Source organism: Lepidothrix coronata, unplaced genomic scaffold (assembly GCF_001604755.1).
Source record: "Lepidothrix coronata isolate B3197 unplaced genomic scaffold, Lepidothrix_coronata-1.0 Scaffold11, whole genome shotgun sequence".
In the NCBI taxonomy this organism is placed as follows: Eukaryota; Metazoa; Chordata; class Aves; order Passeriformes; family Pipridae; genus Lepidothrix; species Lepidothrix coronata.
In genome coordinates this window covers 786063-793317 of record NW_016690191.1, presented here as the reverse complement: position 1 = coordinate 793317, position 7255 = coordinate 786063, and the positions used below count along the sequence as shown (strand labels likewise).

At 46.7% G+C, this 7255-nt stretch overlaps 1 long non-coding RNA gene across 1 annotated transcript; it reads right to left on the bottom strand.

Moving 5' to 3' along the window:
• Positions 1–422: 422 nt before the first annotated feature.
• On the bottom strand, positions 423–5700 carry LOC108492513. The gene is made up of 3 exons (XR_001873129.1): positions 5609–5700; positions 4456–4757; positions 423–4321 (listed from the first exon to the last, which is right to left on the bottom strand). It is a non-coding gene; the product is annotated as an uncharacterized LOC108492513 (long non-coding RNA).
• Between the last annotated feature and the right edge of the window lie 1555 nt (positions 5701–7255).

The following is a 7255-nucleotide window of genomic DNA, read 5'->3' as shown; positions in this document are numbered from 1 at the left end:
TGCCCCCCCCCTTATCCTCCTCCTCCTCCTCCGCGCTGGCTCCCTGTGCACGACGGAGAGTGAGCGCTGGTAAACAAGAGCCCGGCGTCGCTCCGCCGCCGCTTCCCCCCTCTGCGGCCGCGCGGGGACGGGGCTCGCTCCCACCCTCCCCTTCCCTCCTTTCCCTCCCTTCCCTCTCCTTCCCTTCCCTCCCCTCCCGCGCGCGCTCCCGTGTCCCCCCCCCGGGCTCCCCTCGCCCAGGCGGCGGCGGCGGCGGCGGCGGCGGCGCGCGCGGAGGCGGCGGCGGCGCGAGCGGGCGCCAGGGAAAACCCGGAGCGGAGCGGGCCCGGAGCGGAGCGGGACGGGAGGATGCTGCATCCAGGGATGCTGCGGGACCGCCGCCGTCCCTGCCCCTGCCCCGGCCTTCCCTAAGGGGGAAACGGGGCAAGGAGCCCCTGATGGCTGCAGCGAGCATCCTGCGGGGCGCCGGGAGAGCCCACGAGAGACCCCCGCCAGTGGAAGTGCCGCTGTGTTGCCCATACATAATAAATAAAAAAATAAATAAATAGCATATCAAAAGGCAAGGACGGAGTTAGGAGGAAGGCAAAACCCGTAGCTGTGATTTTTACAGGGTTGTGTTCGTTCATTTATGGCATTTAATGGTTACACACTGAGAGCAGGCCAAGGGCAGCACTGCTCCCAGGGAGGCAGGGCAGGAGCGTGGGATGGGGATGCCAAGGCTTGGCTCACCAGAGGGGACAAACCACAGCAGAACGTGTCCCCATCCATACTCACCACCTTCCCCTTCCACACTCACCACCTTCCTCTTCCACACTCACCATCCCCACCCAACACCCCAGCACTGTGAGCTCCTCGCACGTTTCTCCGCTCGTATCCCTCGATGGCATTGGACGCCCAGGCCCCAAAAGGGGGGAGACGGGATTAGTTGAGGCAAAAGAGGTTTGGGCTTTCAGGGATGGGAAAACGTGGGCCGTGTTCCCGCTGTTTCACCGGAGCTCGTAGTAGCCAGGCTGCTCAGCATATGGGTGTCCTGAGTAATCACTGATTTGTTGCAATACTTTGGCATGGGGAGATAGCAATTTGATGCTTAAGTATAAGAAAGCAGACATCTGTGAGCATTAGCTATACTCTAGGGTTCGGGTTTGTTTTTTTTTAAAAAAAACCTACATTAAGAAATTTGCAAATGTCACATTATTAATGCAAATGTCAAAATTAAGTTTTTTACATTTAAACCTAAATTCTCCTTGAACATCTTGTATTACAATAGCCTTCTGTTATGTTACCACATCATTCCCCCAACGTTATAGATGTTTTTCTTCTTGTGGTTTCTCCATCCATTCTTATACCATTTTCTGTGTCAGAACGGTTCAGTTATCTGAGTTACACATTAGCTCTTTTACCCCTCAGGAAAGGTGAAAAGGTTCTATTCTGCATTACAGAAGTTAAGGGGAAGATCATCACTGAGCACAAGGGGGGCAGAATTGCCACATGTGCACACATATGCAGGACTGTGTCAGTAATTCAGTAATAATAACTCAAAGCACGAGGCTGTGCCCATTTGGGTGGTATCACAATCCTCCCAGGATTCTGTGCAGGAAAATCAGGTATTTACACATGAAACAATCCTGGACTGCCACTTGTGTGTCTACCATAGACAGACTTTCAAGTCCTCAAATTGAATGAAAAATATCTTCATGTCCCATAAATTTTTACTGTTGCTGGGTACAGCTGTGCCGGGTGCTGAGCAGTACAAGTGTCCTTTCTGTCCGTGTTGTAGCATTGATGCAGCATAAATTATAATGTGTTATTTACTAATTAATGTATTGTTGTGTAAAGGCAGAACTGAAGTGGGAGCTGCATGTCTGTGGTGGATCATTCTGCTGTCATAAAGAACTTCTATTATTGTAAAATAGCCTTTCTTTCATTACTTTGGCAAATGGGGTAAGTCGTGGACAAGCACGTTGTGCTGGATGATGCAGAAGCAGAGAACAAAAAGATGTGCTGTCCCCCCAGAGAGCTTCCAGTCTCATGTAAACACAGTCCTATAGGTGTCATAACGTAGTTTGTTTCTGGAATCTGTCAGATTCTTTTTAAAAGTTTTTTGAAAACACAGTGTTGAACCGGAGGTGTTTGCTGTGCTCTCCATCCTCCTGAGCTGCCGATGCAAATTTCATAATTTGGAATTGTCTGGCTGGATTCTTCCAGGACATCTTTACCTTTTATGCTGTGGAGGTACAGGAGGGGAATCCCTCTTTGTGTGAATGCTGACACGTCCATAGCTCTGCTCTCTTAACCTCTTAGGAGAAGACCTGTGCCCAGTGTTCAGCATTCCTTACCCTTTCCCGTGTTGGGCAGCTCCCAGTGCCAGCCATGCACATGCACGTGCTCAGCTTCAGTGGCACTTTTAATCACATTTGGCTCCTGCATGTTGATGTCTTTCTCCAAGAGTGTTCCTGTTATTTTCAGTGGAAATATTTAAGTCAGGATTTTTCAACATGTACAGCCACACCACGGTCATATATTTGACCATGGAAACCTCAAGCACGCTGTACTACACGTACCATGTGCAAAATTAACGAGTTGTAATTTGGGCAAATTAAAGTTAATTTTCATGGTGACGTGCAAAGATGCTTCATGATGAAATATGTTTCCTTGTCAACACTGTTTGCCTCTGCTTTTATCTGTAGACCTGTGCAAAGGAGGTTGATATAAGCACTGAGAAGTTTTGCTTATTGGGAACCCAGACCTGGCATCCTGTGGCTGAACACCTTGCATATCCTTACAGCAGCTTGAATAGCTTTGGCCTTTCTTTGGACCGAAAAGTGTTTACAAATATTTTGCTGGAACTTCATCACAAGGAAGTAAAACTGACTAGATACAAAAACACTCAGCCCAAAACAAAAACATTGTGGCCAATGGATTAAATGAGGTGGCCAAAATGCAAAATTCCTGTAGATTGTAGTCTCCCCAAGTCCATCTGAACATATCAAAGATGTGTTAGGAGAAAGTTTCCCAAGTTGTTGCCATTTGCAATCTTGGATGAGATTTGGGAAAACTGTCTCTTCATTTTTTCTAACTTGTTTATTTTATCAGGTCATTCTTCCACCAACTTAGACCTTATTTCCACTTCTTTTACCTGCTGCAACTTGTCCAGTGGCTCAGCTATAAACTGTAGCAGTTTGTGTTTTGTTATTGCCCAGCAACCCACTGAGGTCCTGATCCTTAGCAAAGCCTCCCATGTGAGATAATAATAATAAATAAAACTTTTTAAAAATAAGGTGTGTACTGTTCACTGCCTGTTGTGTGTGTAGATTCGTGCAAAGTCGTCTTCTGCTTTCTTTTTCCACAGGAAGCCTGAAATATAGATGTCATTAAGAAATCATTTTGTCATGACTTGATCTTCCCTGGTGGTAGGAAATGGCTTTTCCTCTCCGTCCTGTTGGTTCTACAATCATCCCTCCCCTCTGTTTGCGCTGGGCTTTGAGCCTCCCCTTTGTCCACTGCTGGTTTATGGTCCTTGAGACAGACAGATGGACAGAAGGAAACACACAACCACACACAGCGCCACATTGCTCTCTCCAGAGTGTGATGCCGAATGCCACCGGCATACCTGTGTCCTGTTCCAAATGCCGCTGAAGTGGAAAACTCGGGAAGTGTGGCAGTGGGGATGAAACAACGCGGTTAAAACAGCCACTGACCCCGGTCTCTCAAAACATGTATCTGCCCAAGGCAAATATCCTCATACTCAGCCATACTTTAATTTTAACAGCGGCCTCACCGCTGCTTTCTGGGGCCACCACTGGGGAGAGAGAGGCCTCGCTGGTTTCCCTGCCTCGGTGCTCATGCTCCATATAGGCTTGACTAGACTTTATTTTGGCTTCTGCAGCATGTTCAGGGCAGCCTGACCTCTTTACCAGACGCTCGCTTGTCGTAACCTTTAAGCATCTGAACATTTTGTATTACCAGCGTAAGGGAGTAGTTGAAATTTATTCTCCTGCCTTCTCCAGCCGTGTCAGCTCCCCGGGACGAAGGTCAGCTGTCACGGAGTGTTGCCTGTGTCTGCTCAAGGTGCTGCTCCTTGGAAGGTCTTTGCAGCTCCTCGAGTGTCCTTTGCATCGGCCCAGGAGCTGAGAGCACCCACCAGAAGCACCTCCTCTGCTCCAGGGGCTCCTGGTGCTGCCAGCTCACCTTGCCCAGGCTCTGCTGCAGGCTGAACGTTTCTGTAGCAGGGAGGTGTGGATTTGTAAGTGTTCCAGGTAGGAATTATGCCTGGGTGAGCGATACATCTTTTACACAGCTTGGGTGAGCGGGATTTGTACACCTGAAAGGCACACAGAAATCCTTGGACACCACTCCTTTCCTTCCCCCCCCCCAAATCTCCACTTATAAACTGCATTTTACAGGCTCATAACAAGCCAGGCAATGTCAGACAAAATGTGGGTTGCCCATTTTTACCACGTTTTCCAGGTTTTTGCCAGTTTTTGCTCTGCACTGAGTTGAATCCTGTACCAATGACCTTCACAGGCTCCCGACTGCAGGATAACGCTCGGTCTCCTCTTGGCAAGGGGACAGGAGCACAGCACACTCTGGGATGGACGCTGGGTGGGCAGGTTGACATTAACTCCTCTGTCTGTAGAGCCTCTCCAGCCTCCAGCCGCCTTCCCTTTCCCGGATCTGCAGGATTTGGGTGGAAGCAACCCTCTCACCATAACAGCAAGAGGGCTGAGCAGAATCCTGCAGCTGCAGGAGAACAACCTCTGAAGAAAAATGGAGGGAAAAAAACCAATTGGACACGTTTGATGTGGGAAAAACTTAAATACCAGACTGCTAATCACATGGACCCAAATGAAGGACATTTCTGTGGCTCTGGGTGATTTCTGTTTCTCCTGGCCCCAATATTACTGCAAACATTAGCTCAAGATTGGTCCCTTCTGGAGCGAAGGAAAAGCAGAAGGCAGAAAGGGTATTGTTTATTACCTCTTTCCCATACACCTCCCTCCTTCAAACAAAGAATATGCAGTTACATGGATGATTTAAAGGCGGCAGCTGAGCAGGAATAACTATAAAATTCATGTTTTAATAACAACAACAATAATAAGCACACAACAGCATTTATAACCCTAGTTACAGGCCTGAGATATCATATCCATAGCAACTGCAGCAAGCGGTGAATGCCATATATTTAGAGTTCCCGTGCACCTGCCTAAAATAGCCACCGATAAATTATGCTGATGTTTGTGCCTTTTTGACAGCGTTTTTAAGGGGCTGCCGATGCACTTTGCAGCCCCGCCGAGCCTTCGCGGCGCGGCACGGCAGCGGCAATACCCCTTCCCTGCCACACCTCGTGTTTGTCTCCTCTTTTGTGTGCGTGGATGCGAGAAATCAGCGATAAAAGGCACCCCGAAGGTGATGTGGTGGCAGGAGCGAGCGGTGGGCGCTGCCACTCGCTCCCGGTGCCTCTCGGCTCCCCGGCTGTCAGAACCTGCCTCCCGTTAATGGATTGAATTAGTGAAGTGCTGCGAGTCGCTGGGGCTCTATCCTGCTCCTGCTGCAGACACCGGCGATGTGATCACGCTGCATATCAATGGCCTGTGCCTAAACAGTTTACCAGGAGTTAATGAGTGGCTGGGAGGTGTTGGAATACACGGCCAGTCAGTTGTGGAGGTTGTTAGAGAGTCCAACAGGTCAATCGCGTGCTTGTAACCGTGGCTTATAAGCATCTACCAGACCATCTGTTGATGTGCTTATTACATTCTATAACACAAACTCCTGATGTCTGCAATGAGCTCATAACAGCTCTTAATCTTGTATTATTACCCCTTTTAAAGCAACGTCTATTTTAAGTTTAATATGTAATGTCACCAGCAAGAATTCCACCAGCCTAACGGGGGGAGGGATCAGATTTTTACCTCCATGAGGTGGGTAGAAAGGGTCTGTCCCTACTGTACCATATGGCTTTTGGACTGAGCACTTTGGGTTTTCACTTGTTAAATAAACTTTGGACGCGCGTGAATCCTGCAGAACATGGAGCAACCTGGTCTAGTGGAAGGTGTCCCTGCCCATGGGGAAGGGGTTGGGAGCTTTAAAATCCCTTTCAACCCAAACCATTCTAGGATTCTATGAACCAGGCCCACTCAGGTGCCCTCTGGGATGACGTGATGCTGACCCACAGCAGCGAGAGGGACGTGCTGTAATCGTATCAATACCTGGAGGAAACTTGCTGTATTTTCCAACTGATTAGCAACATCCATCTCCAGATCTTAAAATGTGTTTATAGGCAATTAAATGCCACAGTTCATTTGTAAGGAGAATAATTATCGCTGCTGTGAAGAAAGAAACACAAGTGCAGATTGATTCCGGTGACATAAAGCTCAGCCCTTTTACCTGCAGCAGAATTAAAAGGACCATGAATGCCTCTGGGTTTTTTGGTTTTGTGGGTATTTTTTAAACCTTGGGTATACAATCATTTATTTAAGACAATTTCAAAATAAACTTCTGGTTCCTCTCTGCATTTGGAGTTGACTCCAGATGGAGCTGAATATACAAAAATTAAGATTATTTGTTCTAATTTGGCAGAACGTATAAATGGAACCCAAAATAAAGTCAATAGGGGATTAAATGGGATAAAATTATGGAATTATAGACTGTAGGTATTCATTTATACCAAATCTTTGATAGAGTTCCACACAGAATAAAAGGACCTAAACATTACATGTGCACAATACATACAAGAATATATGTTTTCATTAATCCCCATTTCCATCAGTTCACTGACATGCTAGCATCAAAACTCCTACAAAACTAAGGAACTCCAAACTATCTCACATTTGCAAGAAGAAAGAAAAATGTTTATTCAAGAAGATTATGGAAAAGCACAACCTTAAAACTAATAAATTGGATCTCCAGCATAAAAAGCAAAAAAAAATGTTTCCGAAAATTTCTGAAGAAAAAAAAAAACCTGACTCCTTCTTGGTTGAAATAAGATTTTTTGACTTCCTATATAATTCAGGATTGGACAGGTATTTTTTTCAGAGGCATCAAATTATGGACAGGATCAAATTGGATTTTAGGGTAAATTAATGTACAACCCTGAATGGCTGCAGGTCCATTTAAATGGTATTGAAAATGCTTTAAAGCAGTTGGAACATATTTCCAGGTGGTTTGGGAATGTGTAAATATTAGCACATTCTGAAGGTTGGTTTTAAAAGGCCCTTCATACTCGATAGGCCTTGACATCAATTTTCCCCTAATTTGC